The sequence below is a fragment of the Cupressus sempervirens genome, chromosome 4 (genome assembly GCF_028749045.1).
Source record: "Cupressus sempervirens isolate cs-2001-9-10 chromosome 4, ASM2874904v1, whole genome shotgun sequence".
NCBI lineage: Eukaryota > Viridiplantae > Streptophyta > Pinopsida > Cupressales > Cupressaceae > Cupressus > Cupressus sempervirens.
The window spans coordinates 696,240,587-696,263,369 of NC_143121.1; positions in this window are offsets into that span (position 1 = coordinate 696,240,587).

Consider the following 22,783-nt stretch of genomic DNA (forward strand, 5'->3'; position numbering starts at 1 on the left):
ACCATTCACAAACATCCATATCACACAAGTAACTTTTATAATCATCATCAAGTTAGTTTATTTGATTTCCTTCTAAGTTGGAATCTTATATTAGCTATACAAGCCCTTGTACCCTTACCAACTTAGTAATTTGGATATCTATATTGAACTCTTGGATCTTGTTGACTTGTCTACATCTTCCTCCTAAAACTTCATGTTGAGAGAATATATCTTTTACTACAACACTCAAAACAAATGCAATTATAGTAGTACCCATGAGATAATATTTGAATGCCTTTATAGCTTTAATTAATGAATATAAATGTTTTTTTATTTATCTCATATTTCAATGTTGTAGCTATCAAGGATTTTCTTATGAATGCTATGGGTTGTTCAAATCATTCATCATTTTTCTGTAACATAACTGCTACAATAGTATGGAGTGAAGATAATATATGCATCGGCTTAGAATAATCAAGAACTTTTAAAATAGGAGCATCTTTAATAGCTTGTTTTATCTTCTGGAAAGTATTAGTTGGCTCACCATCCCACTTAACTTCAGATCCCTTCTTAAGCATTTTAGAAATGGGTCTAGTTACTTCTATAAAGGTTTTAATAAACCTTCAAGGAAATTTATTTGACCAAAGAAGGAATGAATATCTTTTACATTCTTTGGCTTTGAATTTTTTCAATGGATTCCACCCTCTTAGGGTCTATACTTACTCATTCTATTCCAACCAGATGCCTTAAAATTTTGTCGTCAACAACTCCAAAAGCACATTTTCTTGGGTTTAACAAAATACCATTTTTCAAGGCTTTCCCAGATGCATGCAGTGATCTTCTTTCTTCTTTTAATATGTTGTTAGATCATCCTTATATACCACTAAAAACTTATCTATGATGTTTGCAAAGGCCACATCCATAGCTCTTTGAAAGGTAACACTAGCATTGGTCAAGCCAAATGACATCCTATTGTAAACATATCACCCAAAGGTATTGCAAAGATAGTTTTGTACTATTCAAATTATTTTACAACCACTTGATTATATCATTATCACCCATCCATCATTTCCATTAACTCTAACCCAGTGAATCTCTTCAACATGGCCTCCCTATTTGGTAAACCATAATTGTCTTTCAATAAGAAATATTAAAATTTCTGAAATCAACACACAATCTTATGTCTCCATTCTTCTTTCTAATAGGAACTAAGTTAGACACCCAAAAGCAATGTAATATTAGCTTAATGACCCCAACATCCCTTAATTTAAGAAATTCTTCCTACATTTTTGGTGCCAAAGTGGGATTAATAGGCCTCTAATTTTGTTTGAAGGGCTTAACTCCTTCTTTTAATGGAACTTGATGTTGCAAAATATCTTCTCTAGAAGCTTTTGGGTCATCATAAGACCAAGAAAATACACTCCTATACTTTCTCAACAAATCAATCAAAATACTTCTTATCTAAAGGGACAATTTCTTACCAATATATACCTTCTTATGTGAATCCTCAGTCCAAAGATTTACCTCTTCCAAATATTTTACATCTTGATCTTTAGTGTTCAGTGTGGATCTATCCTGGTCATAAAAAATAGTTTCCAATACAATTGGCCCCTTTGGGATTTTTTTTGGTTTTGAACTGCAAAACTTCATTGCCAAAAATGGTATCCTTATCTTCAACTTTCTCAACTAATGTTGCACAATCAATTTCCTGACAGAAGAATTTATCTTAACAATTTTGAAATCTTATAATGTCTCTATCATTTTAAAAAACATGGCAATTCTAGATATTATCAGGTAGAGATGGTCTAATTTATACTTCTACCTTTCTTATGCCAACAAATGTGATATCATCAGGCTTTATAGCAATATTTTCTAATAGATCAGCCATCTTATTATTGCTTCTTTCCACCCAACCTATACTAAATTCATCAAAACACTTTAGCATGTTCCACACAACATTCCTATAGTGCTTTAACCTTTTATTTTTAGAGATATACAACGATCACATATAAACATTTAATTCCATGATTATAGGCTAATCTTAAATCTAGAAGCAATGACTCATATTCTGAATATTATTCGTACATGAAAAACTCAGAGTAAAATAAAACTTATGAGTAATTTTGTCAGGAGAGATTAGAAGAATACATATGCTAGATCTATCCTTGCAACATGGTTTATCAAAGTACATAGTCCATAAATCTTTGTTTTTTTATTTTCAATTAGCTTCAATTGCAATAGATGGTTTGACAGATTGTTTTTCTAAAACCAAGACATTTTCCCTAAAAACATTGATGTCAGTATCCACAAAGCATGTCATATCATCATCAACCTTTTGTATAATCATGTAGACACTTTTTGGTTCTCTATTGAACTTAACCAATATTTCATCAATGTGAGAAGTTGCATGGGACAAATCAAATTGCAGGCTTCAACCCATAATTGCACTCCATTTCCTAGATTCTTTCCAAGAAAACTCCCTCCATTCCTACTAACTCTTTCCTTTCCTTGGATGACTCACTTGAATTACAATTTAAGTCAACATTTTATTTCACATTCCCAACCCATGCCAATGTTTTATCCTTATGTTCTGGGATTCTTAATAATTCTTGGAATGGGACTTTTACTATAATTTGTGATAGCATAGACAACATATCAATAGGAGGGGTGGGAGGAGTATCTATTTTCATACCTTTTGTCTCTTTGTATTTATTATAGGTAATAATAGTAATATCATGATTTTTCTTCTCTTTATTCTCAATAGCATCTGATAACTTTTCTCCGTTATTCTTTCTATCTTTATTTTGAGCCTTGGGAATATATGAAGTGTATTCTTTCTTAAGTTCCCATTTTTTTCTCACATTCTTGACCATAATATCATATCCATCCTTCGTTTTACTTTAGGCTCTATCTTCTTCTCAAAAATATTGGATGCTTTACTCCCTTCATTCCTAGATATCATACCTCTTGTTTGTACTTGTGTAGCCATATTGGCAGTAATCCTATCAATCTATTATTTGGTGAGTTTCCTCAAAATTAATTCATCCCTTAATGACATCATATTACAAGTTGCATCATTAGCTTCCCCTTCATTTAAAAAGATTTGCTAACATACTACATCATGAATCTACCTCCTCTCATATGCTTTACTATCAATATCCTCACAATCAGATAAATTATCATAATAAGATTCAACCATATTACATCCTACATCATTAATACTATCTTCATGATCATACTAATCTTCATTTTCACTTGGATATATGGAAAAGGACATTTCAAAATCCCAATGTTGTGATGAATGTGGTAATTGACATATCATACATCATTTACAATCATCCATCATGTTGATAGAAAACTTTTGTGAAGGATCAGGGGTAGTCTTTTCATTTTTATTTTTTGCAAGGAGAGAAAATAGGTTTTCCATCTTTCCATTGAGTATTGTAAGGATAATTTTGCAACCTATGTTGCCTATTGAAATTCTCTTGGAATTGACACATATCTGTAGTTTGACCCTTATCGTTTCTATTCATGGGAATCTTAAGATCTTTGATGGAACTAAGGACCTAATGTTATTAGCGTGAAGGCTAATGATAATACATTAGGGGAGTATCCTAAGAATTGGAGAGTGTTTATATGTTGCATTCATGACTATATTTTTCATTGATGTTAACTTAGTAGTAATTCTATAAAGACTAGAAGAATAACAGTCAATAATCTTACAATGTGTAGAAGTTCAAGAAGAGTTAGATGATGCATAGTGGAGGACATGTTCCTAAGGATTTTTCGTATGAAATGGTAAAGATGAATAGGTTTGATTCGATGCTGTAAAAAAGTTACACTTGATTTATTGGAAGTAGTACAAAAACAAAATAGTAGAAAATAGAGTTCAGATGATCTATCACTATCTTTCATTTGAGATGTAATAAAGATGATGCATAAACATATGTGATAGAATACAATTTTCTGGTGATGCAAGCATGTACATATGATGTGGTTTTACACATGTAAAGATTTGTGTAGACTGAGCTAACAGTGCTATTGTAATTGTGAATTAATTAACTATCATATTTTAATTAATTGGAAAAGCCTCAAGGCTGACTCAAGGAATTATTATGAAGATACAGTATAAAGGAAAGTTGTTTTCCTTATTTATAATTTCATCTTGGATTAGAGGACCAAGTGGGATGTAAAGTATTAGTACCTAGGGTGGGAAGGAGAAGAATTCTTAGTAAATGCATATAAGTGATCCAAGGGATCATTATATGCATAGTATGAGATCTGGTTACAAGATCTGAAAGAGCAAATGACTAGTTGACAAGACAGATAGAGGAAGGAAGTAAAATTCAATTAAATTATTCTACAAGGAATAATATAGAGATCAATTGGATAGTGGGTTCATTGATCTTAACCTTGAAGCTATTTGGATAGTGGGTCTAGCTGTCTTCCACAACACCTAATTGGGATTCAAAGTCTCCTAACAAGAAATCATATGTACTAAATATTGTAACAGACTCCTAGCAAGGTCTATCCTCTAATAAGGAATATTTAGATTAGTACATCATCTTGTAGGTACCATCCCCGCTAGGTTTTTCCCTCTAATCAAGGGTTTCCTTAGTAAACATATCTAATGTTAATTGTGTATGAGTATCTTATTGTAGTTTTAGTTTATATTACTCACATGGTTAAGCTGGTTTAAGATTAATGAATGTGATAATAGTTGAGTAATTGATTAACCACCACCCCCCCCCCCCCCCCCCCCCCCCCCAACTCAATTATATTAGTGGACTATATATTCTAAGAATTGGTATCAGAGCCTTAGGTCCTTGAAGATAAGATTTAACAACCTTGGGAGATCAATGGTGAATATGTTCAAGAAGGATAGTCCAAGACTTGATTGGGCCAACTATGATAGTTGGAAGGAAAAGATGAATACTAGTTTTTTTATGCATGGGTCTAGGATATTGGCTTTTGAAAAAACCTAAGAGATAATTATTGAAGAATCAAAGTTTGAAGAATGTGGTGAGGGATAAAGTGATTTGTTCATGTGTAACATGAGAGCTAGACAAGCCCTATCATCTCTTCTAGAGAATGAATATAATCAAGTAAAGAAATTTAAAACTTCCTATGAAATTTGGAAATTATTAGAAGTTACTTTTGAAGGTGATCATCATGCAAAAAGAATGAGATTGAAAATTTGGATTTGTGCATTTCAAGATGCTAAGATGATGGAAGATGAATCTGTGAGAAGTTATGTCCTAGTAGAATATCAAAAATTGCTATAGGAATTTGGTCTCTTGGTGGAACTAAACAAGATGGTGAAGTTATATTGAAGAAATTGAAAAGTTTGAAAAAACCATTCAAGTAGATAGCTCAGATGATTCAGCTAGTAATGTCCTACACCACAAAATTTGCAAAAGAAACATTACTTTGAAGATTAGAATTAGTAGAGGAAGAAATCAGATAGTTTGGACAATCAGCCAGAGTTGAGACAACTTTTAGTTCTTTGAACATTCAACCTAATCTAGCAAGGAGTACAAGTGCAAGAGGAAACATTTCTAGTACTAATAGATCTAAAGAAGATAAGAAGATTGAAGAAGGAATAGCCCTTCTAGCAAGAAGAGGCAAAGATGGTAAGAAAATATTTACATGTTGGACTTGTGATGAATATGGTCATTATGCATCTAAATGTCCTAAAAAAGAAAAAAAATTTAGAGGTAATTTCAAGTTTAGAAGAGATAAAGATAGAAATTGTTTGTATGCCAATGAAGATGGAGAATCTAATGAAATAGATCATAATGAAAGTGATGATGAATTAGGATTTGTAGCTATGAAGGAAGATAATTTTGATAGGGAAATTAGAGAGGAAAGAGCTCTAGTTACCCAAGTTGAGAATAAATTAGATTTGATAATTGATAGTGGATGTTCACATCACATGACTAGTGATATGAAAAAAATTGTTAAGTTCAAAAATCATGATGGAGGTATTGTTAGGGTTGGTAACAACGCAACCTATCATATCAGAAGAATTGGATCTATTATTCTTGATGGTAAAACTAACATTGATAATGTTTATTTTGTGGATGGTTTGAAAAATAATTTGGTAAGTGTTGGACAGTTGGTAGACAAGGGATATTTGTTGCATTTCCTAGAGAAGACTTTCATTATCCAAGACAAAGATGGTAAGTTGATTGGTATAGGAACTAGATCCACATAATGTAATATATTTTAGTTGAATCATACTAAAATAAAATGTTTGGTTGGAAATGTTGATAACAGTTGGTTATGGAATAGAAGGTTCTATCATATAAAAATTGATAACATTGTAAAGGTTAGTAGTACAATTGCAGCCAGAGATCTGCCTAAAATTAGTAGGCCTACTAATGTTGTTTGCAAGGAGTGTACTTTCGCTAAACGGAGAAAAGTCTCATTTCCTTGTAAGAAGTTCTCTACTACAAAGAAACTAGAGATTGTTCACATAGATTTGAGTGGTCCTATAAGAATTGGAGGATTCTAAGGTGAAAAGTATTTTATGATTTTTGTTTATGATTTCACTAGGATGATGTGGGTAGCATTTCTTAAAGAGAAGTTTGAAGCTTTTCAGAAATTTAAGATATTAAAGAGTAGAGTCGAAAATGAATCTAGAGTCATGATTAAATGTATGAGATTAGATAGAGGATGGGAATTCACCTCTAGAGAGTTCAACTTGTTTTGTGATGAGAATGGAATCAAAAGACAATTATCTTCACCTTGAACACCTAAATAGAATGGGATTATCGAAAGAAGGAACAAGTCAATAGTAGAAGTGGCAAGAGCAATATTATTTAAGATTGATGTCTCAAAGAAATTTTGGAGAAAAGTAGTTAACACTACACTATATACTCTTAATAGAGTATAGAATGGAAAAGGGATGAGCAAGATACCCTACGAGTTATAGTTCGATCATTCACCATCAGTCAAGTATTTCAAAATATTTGGAAGTGTTACATAAAGTTTGATGATGATATTGGTAATTTTGATCTTAGAAGTGATGAAGGTGGGTTTCTTGGTTACTCATTAAAATGTAAAACATATAGATGTTTCAACTATAGAACTAAAATAATAGTTGAGTGCACAAACATAAGAATTCATGAAAACTTTGGTACCAACGAGAAGATGAGAGATTATAGTTCTGATGAAGATGAGGATAATTCTAGAATTGTTAGAAAAAAAGCTAAAGGTTTTTTGAGAGTAATAATGAGTTGCAAAATGATGTATCGATTGAGCATAGAGAAGAACAAAGATATGAACCTAGTGATGAGACAAGAGCTGAGTTTTCAACTCCTACCTCTAGCAAAAACATGACAAAGCATCACCCTCTAGAATAGATAATTGGGAGCAGCGATAAAGGTGTAATGACAAGGAACATAGTGAATGAGGAATTGTGTCAAATTTCTCAAGTGAAACCTAAGAGCCTAGAAGAAACATGTAAGAATGATAACTGGATCCAAGAAATAAAAGAAGAATTATATCAGATTGTGAAGAACGAAACATGGGAATAAGTTCCTAGACCCAAAGACAAGAATGTGATAGGAACCAAATGGGTATTCAAAAATAAGATGAATGAGCAAGGAGAAGTTTTCAGAAATAAGGCTAGACTTGTTTGCAAAGGTTAATCACAATAAGAAGGCATAGATTATGAATAGAAACATGCAACTTTGGCAAGAATGGAAGTAGTAAGGATGTTCTTGGCTTATGCAACAAGCAATAATTTCAAAATTTATTAGATGAATGTCAAATTAGCTTTTCTGAAAGGAGAACTTGAAGAAGAAGTCTACATTGAGAAAATCAATAGATTCCCTCTAATAGAAGAAAAATATTTTGTATACAGACTAAAGAAAGCACTATATGTTTTAGAGCAAGCAACTAAAACCTAGTATGCACAATTGGATAGTTATTTACCTAATCTTAGATTTACTGAAGGTAGAATTGATGGTAATCTATGTTTAAGGAAAATTGATGATTTTTTTTTTATCATTTTAATATTTGTAGATGACATAATATTTGGAGGAAATGATAAAGAAAGTGATAATTTTGCTGAAGAGATGAAAAATGAATTTGAAATGAGCATAATAGGAGAAATGAAGTTTTTCGTAGGAATATAGATTGTACAGAGAAAAGATGGAATATTTATTTCACAAGCCAAGTATCTAAAAGACTTGTTGAAAAGATCTGGTTTAGAAAGTTACAAACCTATTAGTGCACCCATTATAATTGGTAACAAGTTATCCAGTAAAGATGAGATAGCTACAGTTGACCAGAAGAAGTATAGATCTATGATTGAAGGATTGCAATATCTGATTCACACTAGACTAGATATAGAAAAAGTAGTTGGGATTGTGGAAAGATTCTAAGCTGATCCAAAAGAGTACCATTATGTAGCAGTAGAGAGGATTTTCAGATATTTGAAGGGAACATCTGATTATGCAATTTAGTATGATAGATCAAGTGATTTTACCTTGTGCACATATACTAATGTAGATTTGGGAGGTAGTATGGATGACAAAAAGAGAACTAGTGGTGCAACATTCTTTCTTGGAGGAAGATTGGTTTCTTAGTTGAGAAAGAAATAAGATTTCACCTCAGAGAGTACAACTGAGGAAGAGTATGTTGCAAAAAAAAACCAATTATAATCAAGTTATGTGGATGAAGCAAATGATTAAGGATGTTGGAATTGAGTTTGTAGAACCTGTTATCATTTAATATTATAATACAAGTACAATGAGTATGTCTAAGAATAGAATATTGGATTCTAAGACAAAGCACATATTTATAAAGTATCATGTTTTGAGAGAGAAGGCAACAAAGAAATAGATAAGGTTGGAGTAAGCAAGTACTAAAGATCAGATTGCAAATATCTTTATGAAACCTTTTCCTAAAGATAATTGTTAGTATCTAAGAGGTATGTAAGGTTTCACACCTCTGCCTACTTCAGAGTAGATGATGCAAGGAGTGCATTAGTCCATAGGTAAAGAGCACTATGGTTAGAGTGGATTGAATGTTGATGCTTCTTATACAAGGGAGTATCTAGTATATACTGATTCATTAAGGACTCTTGGTATTTGGCATCTTGTATTAAATATTATCTTTGGACACTTGAGCTGATTAAAGAGTTTGAAGAAGTATATTCTAACAATTGGTATCTAGTAATTGGTATTTTGTACTTGCGTTTGAGAGCTTTGACATTGATGTCAATTGGAGAGAAGATATGTACATGAAAAAAACCTCATAATCAATAGGGGAGAGAATTTGTGAGGAGAAGCACCTGTTGAGTTTTCAATGGGGAAGTGTTATCTCTTTACGAAGATTTAGAAAGATTCATGCAATTGTGCAAAAGAATATGTAAGTGCACAGAAGAATTTGTGAGTGCATAGAAGAATATGTAAACAGGGATAACCTTAAGAAACCTCTCTCGAGAAAAATATGTAAAATGCTGGCGAATTCAACATTAAATATACAGGAAAAAATTCTAACCAAGGGTGATTTTTTCATTCGAGGCAAGGGAGAAAATTATTTTCTATTGGTAAAATTTTCATTTCCGTATCAAAATTTAATAATAATTGTGGTGAATTAAATTTTTTTTTTGGGTATGCAAATAAATGTAGGCAATTTTTTTTGCTGGTCATAAACATTTTTGTAATGTAAGAGGTGAACTAATTATTTTATATAACACAAAATATTAATATAGCTGGATAATATGTCAATTTCCAAAGAGAGATTATTTAATTTTGTGGTGAATTTATAGAGTCAAAAGTGGTCCATGACCCACATGACAAGTGTACACTATACAGTGTACTTGTAGTATGTCAATCCATTAAGATTCAATTAATAATGTACCCTTTTTTATTGCCAACTTGGTCATCATCACTTTTAATGTCGTCATCAGAATTAATTTGGACCGTTGACTTAATATAGATGAATGGCTTCACTCTATTTCAGGCCTAATTTTAAATGACATACAATAAAGTCTCAATCTTCCCAGAATTAGGACACGTGTGCCAAAGACTAAAAACATAAAATAGTTGGATAAACGGAGATAGTTAGAGATACATGTCAGTAAAATGGTGGGTGATACGCAACCTGAGGAAAAATATTATTTTATTTTAAGGGTGAAATAACATTGTCTAATAAGAAAACATTAGGGAAACATAGGCAAAAATTTTAAAATAATTGTGTTTTAAATGTAGATTACATTGGTGATTGGACCGAGATTTGTGACCAATTATGTGTAAATTAATCAACGATTAGCCTTAGATTTTGACCCAAATTATTTAATATCTTGGCGACATGGTTGACCCCGTATGTAGGTTTTATTTGCCAAATTGTGATTCCCCAAAGAGACGGAATAGCCAATTGGAAAAGATTCACGACTAAAAAAATCACTGTATGTAAGTATGTGAAAGAATATGTTAGTGCACAGAAGGAAATGTTTTTGTGCAAAATGATATGTAGCCAAGAAGTATTATAAGATGTTCACCATGAACATACTAGCAACCAGAAGATTTTAGAATGATAAAGATGATTTGAAAAGAAGATGCCAACAACAATAGTAGAGTATAATTTGGTATTCTTGGATCTTAGATGTTTTTCATCTATGTTTCCATCAATGTGAAAGGCATAGATTACTAGCATGAATGTTGAAGATACTACATTAGAGTATTCTAAGCTTTGTAGATTATTGATATGTTTCATTCATGATAAGTCATTGATATCAACATAGTATTAACTTTGTAAAGACTAGAAGAATATAAGTCAATAATCTTAAAATGTGTAGAAGTTGAGGAAGTGTTAGATGATGCATAGTGGAGGACATGTTCCCAAGGTTGTCCTGATAACATGGTTAAGAGGACTCAGTTTGATTTGATAATTCACATAAGTTACACTTGATTTATTAGAAGAAGTATAGAAACAAAGCATTAGAAAATAGAGTTCAGATGACCTATCCCTATCTTTCATCTAAGATGTAATGAGGATGATGCACATACATATATGATAGAAGATAGTCATGTGGTAACACTAGCATGTGCATATAATGTGGTTTCACACATCTGGATATTTGTATAAACTATGAGTTGGCAGTGCTATTGTAATTGTGAATTAATTAATTATCTTATTTTAATTAATTAGGAAAGCGTCAAGGCTTACTTGAGGAATTATTATGAAGATATAGTATAAAGGAATTTTTTCCACTTATTTGTAATGTCATCTTGGATTAGAAGACCAAGTGGGATGCAAAATATTAGTGTACAGAGTGAGAAGGAGCATAATTATTACTAAATTTGTGTAAGTGATCCAAGGGACTATTGTATGCACACTATGAGATTTGGTTACAAGATCTGATGGATTAGAGATCTAGTTGATAGGAATAGAGATAGAGAAAGAAAGTACAATTTATTTCTATTATTCTCCAAGGAATAGTATAGAGATCATTTGGAGAGTGGGTTCATTGATCTTAACCTTGAAGATGTTTGGGTAGTAGCTCCAAATGTCTTCCATAACTCTTAACAGGGTTGGTAGAACTCCTAAGAGGGTTGGAATCTCCTATCAGGTATTCAAAGTCTCCTAATAGGGACTCATATGTACTGAAAGTTGTAACAAACTCCTTACAGGTTCTACCTGCTAACAAGGAATATTTGTATTAGTACATCATCTTATGGGTACCATCCCCACCGAGGTTTTCCCTCTAATCAAGGGTTTCCCCTAGTTAACATATATGGTGTTAATTATATATGAGTATCTTGTTGTGGTTTCAATTTATATTACTGACATGGTTAAGTTTGTTTAACGTTTATGAATGTGGTAATAGTTGGATCAATGATTCACCCCCCAACTTCTCATTAATATCATTGGACTATATATTCTAATAGATCTATCTTATCTACTTCTTGCTTCTTGTTTCATAGAGGCTTATGATCATCCTTCTTATTATTTATTCCCCCAAACAACCTAGGGTCATCTCTTTTACCCTCAAACTTACTAGAGATCCTCATATAATTTTCAATATTTACTTCAATCCTAAAACCATCTCTAAGAGTCCTCAGTTCTTTATCTATTAATTGATATCCAATCCTAACCTCAAAAGAGTTGAAATAAGCAGTTAGACAAACCTTATGATTAAGTTTCATAACCTAAAATAGTTTATGCATACCTTCTTGAAATCTAGCACTAAACTCTAGGACATATGCATTTTGGAGTTTTTTGATATTATTGAATTCATTTAGTATATAGCTATTAATTTTTTTGTCACCATAATGTTCCTTAAAATAATGCTCTGAATCCTTCCATGAAGATATATATCCTTTAGGTAAGCTCTTAAACTAGTATTCCCTAGTATCCTTAGTTAATAATTGTACAAATAAATTCATAACCTCATCTTCATGTTCAACATCATAGTGATTTATCAAGTCCAAGAAAGATTTTAAATGATTTTAACAATAAATAACATTATTTTCAAAAAAAATACCAATTTATTTCTCAATTCTTTCACAAGAGCATTTGGATATATAGGGATCCCATTAAAACATAGCTGCCTAAATCCTTCTAATTTTATTGGCATCCTTTGTGATCCTACCTCGGTTCTACCATTAGAGCTAGATGTGTTATTTGTACTAGTATTTGCAACCATCTTAACATTAATTTCAATATTATGAGAAGATGAAGGAGGGACATTAAAGTTAACAGTCTTATGTTGGAATAGTTTAGAATAATTGGGGCAGGGGGGTGGGTGGGGGTTGAATTAGTTGTCGAAGATCCTAAACTCCCAATTAAACTTTTCAATGCTTAAAAAAACTCATACATATAACTCCTTATCATGTATCTTTCATGCATCCATCATATAATTCAAAACTAAAACTTACATATTACTATCCTAGATCAAAATCACTTTGGAAAAATGTAAACATGAAACCTAACAAAATTATTCACGCATATGACACAATGATTTTACATTGAAACCCAATTTGGGGAAAACCACCAGTAAGATGCTAAGTTAATTTTGACTCTTTTGAAGTGATTCCCTGTGAAAGGCTAACCTTGTTAAAGGTTATAATACACATTTTAAATGTCACTTGGTTAACCAATTTCAATAACCCTATTAGGAGTGAGCCTTGTTAGAGGAGTTTAGGCCATTCTATTAGAATGCCACCTAGTTAAAGGATTTACAAATGACTATTAGGTCAACCTTAATCCCAAGGGTTTTACCCTGAAATGACATAATGATTAAAGAGTAACAACAAGGCTTCATCTAATAAAAAAATATGACTCCCTTTGCAGATTATAGATCTCTTTTTATTTCTCCATTCTACTTGTTCACCCTTAAAGTATTCATCCTCTTAAGTCTTCCTACTTTGCATGTCATTTTAAGACTATATAGTTTGGTATTTGTATGAAGAAATATGCTATAATTCTTGTCTAACATTTATTTTTCATACATTTCCAACTATTCAACTGGCCAACTTTGCTTCATGCATTGTATCCCCTTATAAAGAAAGTTTGGCTCTTTTTTCATTTTATCTCAATTGTCCATTCTAGGGTTAGGTAAGATTCATTGAATCTAATTTTCTTTCTATTTTAGCTCCTTCTAGAAATTTAGTTTAAAATCCTCCTTTAATTTATCTCAAATTGGTCTACCCTAAATTCTATGAAACCAGCTCATCAATCTTATCTTCCACATGGTTCACACAATCCAAGAAATCAAGCTTTTTGACTTAGATTCATCAAATTCATGATCTTTCTCATAATTTTGTCACTCGACATCAAATTAACTTCTGGTGCTTAACACATATTGTGTTTCTTGACATCTAATGAAAATTCACTCAGTAGACACTAAAGTTTACTGATATTCCAGACCAACTAAACTTTACTTGGCTTAAACTATTTTCACTTGACATACACTAAAATTTTAGTTTTCTTGGCTTCAACTATATTTTTTCTCATCTTGAACTAGCTTTTCTTGGTACCTACTATTCACTTAGTCAAGCTTAGAAAACTTGATGCTTCTTACTTGTTATTCTATACTTAATAATTGTATCCATTCTTTGCAGCCTTAAGTGGATAATAAATACACCATATCATCATAGTCTTAACTGATCTTTGTACTCCTTTTTCACATCATAACTATTGAGAGTAGATTGGAGAAGATTCTTGAGAACAAATTGATACAAGTATGATTTTTGTCACTAATGTCAGACCTACTACTAGCTGGTAAAACAACTACTTATATGATTTTAGTACTATCACTTATTTGATAAATCAAGAGGATTTGATCAAACGGTGTAACAATAGCACATAGAGGAAATGTTGAGTTATGATTATGTCAAGGAGTACAAGAATTAGTTAAGACAATGATAACATGATGTATTGATAATCTACTTAAGGATACAAGGGCTAGTTACATGAAGAAAGTCTAGAAGAAGAAGTTACACAAAGTTTGTTTCCCAAGGTTTATGGAGTGGATAGTAGGTGCTGAGCAAAGTCATTGCAAGCTAAGAAGAAAATAAGTTGGAGCTAAGTAAATGATTATTCTAGTGTATACCAAGAAAAACAAATGATTTCGAGTAAAGTTTTGTTGATCTCGAGAACTAGTAAACTTTAGTTTATGCAACATGATTCCACATAGGATGTTGAGAAATGCAACATGCGTTGAGCATCAGAAGCCAGATAATGCTGAGTTGCTACATTATTTGAAAGATAATGAATTCGATGAATCTAAGCTGACAATTTTATTATTTTGAATTATGTGAACCAGGTGAAAGATAAGATTGATGAGTTGGGGGCATAAAATTCAAGTTAAACCATTTTTAGGTGTATTCAAAGAGGATTCAAGAAGTTTCTAGAGGAGATATGGAATAAGGGATAAATTCATTGTATCCTACCTAATCCATCCTAACCCTAAATTGGACAATGGGGAATGAATAGAAAAAGATCTTAATTTCCTATTTATAGGTATGTTTGGTCAGAAGAAAAGGTTGTCATATACAAGAACTTAAGAATGTCAATGAGTCAAGGTTTTTTCTTCATCAAGTAACCCAAGAGAAAAGTTTTCCTTGGCATATTAAGAGATAAGGCTTAAGCATATGAATGCTTGACAGGTGAACAAACTATCATAGCTGAAATGTATGAAGGCCAAGTAGAATCAAGGACTAAAACAAAGATCTAAAATCTACAAATGAAGTTGTAAGTTGGTATTAGGTCAAGCCTTAGTGTTACTCTCTAATAATTATATCAGTCTAAGGTAAATCCTTTGGGTTAAGGTTGACCTAATATTCATTTGTAAATCCTCTAACAAGATGATGAAGTGGTGGATGTTTCAATGAAGGATGATTCTGATGAAGATGAGACAATTGCACTAGTGACTTGTGTGAACAAGAATGATAGATAGATAATTGATAATGGGTGTTCACATCATATGATTGGAGACAAAACTAAGTTCACTACCTTGAGTTGTTAGGATGGAAATACTGCAAGATTTGGTAATGATGCACCCTATTTGATAAAAGAAAAAGGTTCTATCAAACTCACAAATAAGATTTAATTTGACAATACTAACTATGTTGAAGGTATTAACTATGATTTATTGAGTAGGTCACAACTAAATAATTCAGGATGTAAGGTTGATTTTGGAAAAAAGATTGCTAAGATATATAACAAAAATGGAGAACTAATTGGAAAGGGTAATCAGATTAGGAGTAATCTATTTATTCTTGATATAGAGGATGCTTTTTGTCTAGTTGTAAATTTTGACAATGTGTCACTATAGCACAAGATGTTATGTCATGTTAATTTTGATATTTTGGTTAGTATGAGTAACATGAGAAAGGTTAGAATTTTTTCTAAGTTGAAGAATCCTGATAATATAATGTGTAAACAATGACAATTAGGCAAGATGACATAGTCAACTTTTAAAAGTAAAGCTCATACCTGTAAAGAAATCCTAGAAATTGTTCATACTGACTTGTGTGGATGAATGGATGTGAAAAGCTACAAAGAAGATAAGTATATTATGCTACTTGTTGATAATTACTCTAGAATGATGACAATTATATTTTTGAAGAACAAATTTGATGATTTCCAAATGCTTAAGTGCTACTTGGCAAGAGTTGAGAAGGAAATAGGTACAAGTCTAAAGTGTTTGACATATAATAGAGGAAGAGAATTTACATCAAATGAGTTTGAGATGTTCTATAATGACAGACGAATCAAGAGATAGACATATACCCCTAGGACCCATCCACAAAATGGAATTTGTTAAAGAAGGAATGGATCTATAATGGACTGTGCTAGAACACTCATGATGGAGAAAAATGTTGCTTTGAAATATTGGAGAGAATTTTTAGGTACAACTATCTATACTTGAACCATGTGCAAGTCAAGAAAAGTACTCATTCAACACCTTTTGAACTATGATATGGATACTCACCCAATGCAAATTATTTTAAAGTATTTGGAAGAAAATGCTACATTCTTGAGGGCTTTAGGAATGGTAAACTAGATGCAAAAGGTTGAGAAGCTATTTTTCTTGCATATTGCACAAGAAGTAAAGTTTAAAAGTGTTTAAAAACTAACACTAAGAAAGTTATAGAAAGTGCAAATGTAAATTTCAATGAATATAGATAAATACATGAGTCTAAACCTATAAAAGAACTAGAAGAATAAAAATCATTTGTATGCTCTAATGAAGGTATACCTACTAAAGAAGATATTGCAAATCAAGCTACAAACCAACAAGTTTTAGTGACTTCCAAGTCACATACTATGAATGCCTAGTTGCATTTAGGAACTTATCTACATTTAGACAGTGAGTTATAGAATAAAGTTGAAACACATTTTGAGTCTGAGATTAGTAAAGATTTTGTGCTATCTAAAAAAGATGTACACAATGACTATAAAATTGAAAGACAAAATGAAGCAACTAGAGCTAAACCAAGATTGTCCAAATATCTCAAGAGACATTATCCTATTGCACATATTATTGGAGATAAAGATGCTAGACCAATGACAAGAATTGATACGTGATTATTGAGCATGAAGGAACATAAATTAGTAAGAGATGCATTGGAAGATTTGGACTGGAGTAAACCCATGGAAGAAGAGATCGAACAAATTGAGAAAACCAAGACATGTACTCTAGTTCCTAGACCAGAAGACAAAAATTTGATTGTTACCAAGTGGGTATTCAAAAACAAGCTAGATGAAGATGGTAAAGTAAAAAGGAAAAAGGAAAGTTTAGTTTGCAAAGGATATGGACAAGAAGAGGGAAATGACTATGTAAAGACATTTTCCTTTGTTGCTAGATTGGAAAGAGTAAGAACTTTACTTGCTTATTCTGCATACAAAGGTTTCAAAGTTCATCAAATGGATAATAAATCTACATTTATGAATGATATAGTAGAGGAAGAAGTCTACATAGAACAATTGGAGGTATTTGTTGATGTTAACAATAAAAACATGATATGTAGATTACACAAAGCTCTATAAAGTTTGAAACAAGCACCAAGAGCATCGTATGAGAGACTTTGTAAATATATTGTGAAGATTGGATTTGAAAGTATTAATGATAATATCAATATGTACATAAAGAAAAAAAAAGGAAAAGGTATTTTATTATCTAAAATTTTTGTTGATGATATCATATTTGGAGGTCAATGTGATTTATAAGGCTTTTGTGAATGAAATGAAGGAGGAATTTGAGATTTCTATGTTTGGAGAGATCAAATTCTTTATGGGTTTGCAAGTATATGAGATGAAATATAGTATACACATCACTCAATCAAAACATTTCAAAGAAATACTAAAAAAATTTGAATTGGAGGATTCAAAACTAGTAAGTACACCTATGGTGATAGAACACAAATTATCAAAGAATGATGATTCAGTTGAAGTGAATCATACATTCTATAGCTCTATATGATTAGAAAATTAAAATATGTAGTACATAGTAGACCTGATATTGCATTCTTGTAGGGATAGTTTCAACATTCTTTTTTGATCTGAGGGAGAATCATTTAATGGCTATAAAGAGAATAATGAGATATCTAAAAGGTACATAGGAATATGGTCTATAATATAAGAAAAATGAAAGATTTGAATTAAGATTCTATACTAATGTTGATTGGGATGGGAAAAATGATGATAGAAAGAGCACCAATCGAGGAGCATTTTTCTTAGGCAAGAGACTAGTCATATGGACCAACAAGAAACAAAACTGCACTTCATAATCTACTACTAAAGTTGAATATGTTGATGTTGTTGTGAATCGTACAAACATTGTATGGATCAAATATACTTAAAGGTATGAAGGAAGAGATCAAAAAAATAATAACACTTTATTATGATAGTACAAGTGCTATCAATCTATCAAAGAATCCTGTGATGCACATAAAGACTAAGCACATTGCAATCAAGTATTATTACTTGAGAGAATTTGTTCAAGATAAAGAAGTGAATATGGAATATGTCAACAAAAAAGAACAAATTGTTGATTTCTTCACAAAAGTATTGCCTAAGGATGCTCATGAGTATATAAGAGGTAAACTAGGGGTGCTACCCCTATCAAAGGCTATCTAAGTAACAAAAGAAGTGCCTTGCACCAAACAAGATGATTTAATATGTTACACATTGATGTAGAGGATCTTACTTAAGGAGTTACCTAAAGTAATCAAAGAGCTGGAACTAAAAATTAGTTGCAAGTACGGTGATAGAGGGAGAAACTGAAGAAGTTCATATCTAAATTTTAAGATGACAAGTCTTTGGCATTTTTGTCAAAGAGGGAGAAATACAAGAATAAATGAAACTAATCCTAGAGGGAGATACTTATTGATCAAGAAAAATTACAAGAAAGATGTAGATAGTTATTGATAAGGAGTTATAGAATAAATTAGAGATTTATAAAAGAGGGATAAACCCTAATATCTATGTAGTAAGATGCAGATGCAGTAAGAGGGAGATATAAGAAGAAAATTAGAGGGAGTTATATAGATGCCAAAAGAGAATTTTGTAATGTTTTCAGAAGATGAAAAGATGGAATGATGGAAGTTTTTGATAGAGGGAGAGATTTCAATACAAAGAATTATTTTTCTTTTTGGTATTTTGTTTGTCTTACTATTTTAACCTAGTGAGTTTGGTTGATCAGTTTGGTTTGTCATCAGTGCAAAAGAGGGAGACTATTGAGAATAGATTGAAGACGACTATTAAAGAGGGAGTTTGTTGAGAATAGACTGATACAAGTATGATCAATATGCTTCAATTATTGTTTTTCATTGATGCCAAATTTGCTATTTTTTAGTAAAATAACTACTTATATTATTTTAGTATTATCACATATATGACTAATGAAGAGGATTTGATCAGAATTAGTTAAGATAGTGATAATATGATGTATTGATAATCTACTTAAGGTTACAAAGGTGTTTTACATGAAGAAAGTTTAGAAGAAAAAGTTATACAAAGTTTGTCTACGAAGCTTGACCAAGTGGATAGTAGGCACCAAGCAAAGTTAGTGTAAGATGAGCAAAAAATCAGTTGGAGCTAAGTAAATGATTATTCTAGTGTATGCAAAGAAAAATAGTGAATTCCAAGTAAAGTTTAGTTGATGCTGAGCAACAGTAAACTTTAGTTTGTGGTGAATGATTCCACAGAGGATGCCAAGCAACATATTATTTGCTGAGCATCAAAAGCCAAATAATGCCAAGTGTGTGTATTATATGAAAAATCATGAATTCAATGAATCTAAGTAAACAACTTTTTTTTCTTGAATTATGTGAACCAGGTGGAACATAAGATTGATGAGCTAGTGCCATAAAATTCAAGGTAATTTCTTTTTAGCAAAATTCAACGAGGATTCAAGGAGAAGTTTCTAGAGGAGATATAGAATAAGGGATAGACTCATTGTATCCTACCCAATCCGTGCTAACCTTGAATTGGACAATGGAGAATGAATAGAAAAAAAATCTTAATTTCTTATTTATGGAGATGGATGGTTAGACACAATGTTTGTCATATGCATGAACATAAAAATCTCAAGAAGTCAAGGGTTTTGCTTCATCAAGTGACCCAAGAGAAGAGTCTACATTGGCATATTAAATGATAAGGCATAGGGGTATGAATGCTTGGAGGGAAAACAAGCTATCAAAGCTGAAATTTATGAAGGTGAAGTAGAATAGAGGACTGAAATAGAGATCTAAAATTTACAAGTGAAGTTGTAAGTTGTTAACAGATCACGCCTTACTATTACTCTCTAATAATTTTATTAGTCTAGGGTAAATTCTTTGGATTAAGCAGTACCTAATAATCATTTGTAAATATTTTAACTGGGTGCAATTCTAAGTGAACGGTCTAAAGTCCTCTAACAAAGCTCACTCTTAATAGGGTGATTGAAATCCTTTAACAAGGTCACATTTAATAGTGTGTATTGTAACCCTTAACATGGTTGGCCTTTCATAGGGCATCACTTTAGAAGAGTGAAAAAAAGTAGCATTTTAATGATGCTTTATTCCAAATTGGTTTTCCACATAAAGCATTGTGTCAAATGTGTTGCTGAATCTGTAAGGAAACTTGGCAATAAAGAATATAACCATTTCCACATAATCCATAATAGATCTAAAATAAACACAAAATTAAAATCCATATGCAAGAGAATAGACAACATACCCACAAAATGTGACACAAGATATAGCCTGGGAAACCCTCATTGAGGGAAAAACCTAGCCTCCAAAAGCATCCATCACCATGTATTATTTAGCAAAAACACCATTTCCATACAACCATGGAAGCCTTCATGGTCATAGCCACAACCGAGAAAACTATGTGAACAAGCATGAATCCACACATCCCATGCCATGCTTCCAACTTTCACAAATGCTCCCTTGGCTAACATGTCAAGCTTTTTCCCGCTTGACTCTTGCCTTTCTCACTCTTTCTCTCTCTATAACAACTACCCTTGTGGCTACTTATATAGTAGCAAGTCCCACAAAATCACCAAGTGGTCTTACATAAACCATGTGCTAATACCATGTGCTACCTAACCCATTGAACCCACATTTAATATTGGGCATTTAATTCTTTTCCCCAATATTAAATAATTGCATGAAATATTATCACAATGTTACAATACAACTCATCAAGAATATTCCATGGAAATCTTTATATGTTGCATGTCTATCTAGGTACAACATTACATAATAAAATAAAATAATAAAATAACAATATTATGCAATGTGTGCAGCACCTATTATCTCAACAATCTCCCACTTGTTGTATACATTGTATAGAGTCAATCCGTAGCCACATAAATGAACAAGGGAACAATCCCTCCTAGTACAACCACCATCATGGATAAAAATACACCAAGTGCTCCATCCTGGTACCCACAACAAAATCAAAGTATCCAGCATCTCAAACATGAATGATCTTACCTCCTATTATGCCACTGCCACTGGACATACATAGAAGCCATCCAAAGAGAAAGCCACCCAACCTATCACATTAGAAGATCATAAAATCATGTACCAACTGAAATTCCAAGCACAAATAACCTGATCCAAAGGTAATCACATGTATCCATAGTTGACAAAATATCCATAGCTGAAATAGCACCCACAACAAGTGCCAAACCCATCCAACTATCCATACCTCTAAGGTATAACAAGTGAATCTCATATCACTGACATATCTAATCTATAACCTACAATCACAAGCCTCAAGAGCAATACTTGCCACATATATACCAAGAAGCTCCCACTACAAAAGATAATTTCAAATCTATAAGCAATCCACTCAACACATCTCAAAGAAGTGAATCCATGTAGTATCAAGGACATCCACAATACATAATCCAATATCTTGCAAGAATAACTCTCATAACAAGTCTCCAATGCTCTCCCAAGTTCTCCACAACTAACAGAGGAAAGAGATAAAGGAATAACCATGTCATCTCTCACATGACATACATGAGCACAAATCAGTGATCACAATCTCTAACCAATCTCAAATCCAATGTAAGCAAAACTAAACATCCAAGAAGATAACCAAGACTAGAGAAACCATGTGAATCATAACCTGTATCATGTCCTTCTACACACACCTCTAGATGTAAATTGTGCAAGTATTATCTCCTCCATAAAATCCCAACAAGAAGCCTCAACAACACCCAAACCATACCATATAACTCATCATGGATGTAAGCCTCTCACAAGAAGATCAAACTCATTAAACCATTCCTAAACCAAGGAATAACCATTCCTAATCCAAGGAAAATGCCCAATATAAAACCTTCTCCAAAATTCAACCAACATAACAATATATGCACATGGAGATAACCAATGCTAAACCATCTCTCAAATGAACCCTCCAGAACTAACTCATTTATCATAGCTCAAGATCCATATCCATGAAAGACAAGCATAAATATAATGCAACTGAGAGAAATAATGAGCTATACCTCTCAAGTAGCAAACCGCCAAGTACACCAAGAGTGGGGAATGAGAATGCTCATCAAGATACCCAAGTCTCCAACCAAGACTCATCTAAGAACAATCTCCTCTCAAGTCCATATTAGGTGACTACCCCTTGGACTTCCTGCTGAAACCATCAACCATCCCAACAAATACTTCTCTAATCCAAGAGAAATTAGCATCACCATCATCTCTAAGTATCCATGAGCACCTGTAACCAATCAATCTATGCCAACTCCAAATGCAACATAGAAATATTATGAAGTATCTAGTTTATGATCAATGTGCTCAATACCAAGAAACTAAACCAAGATCAA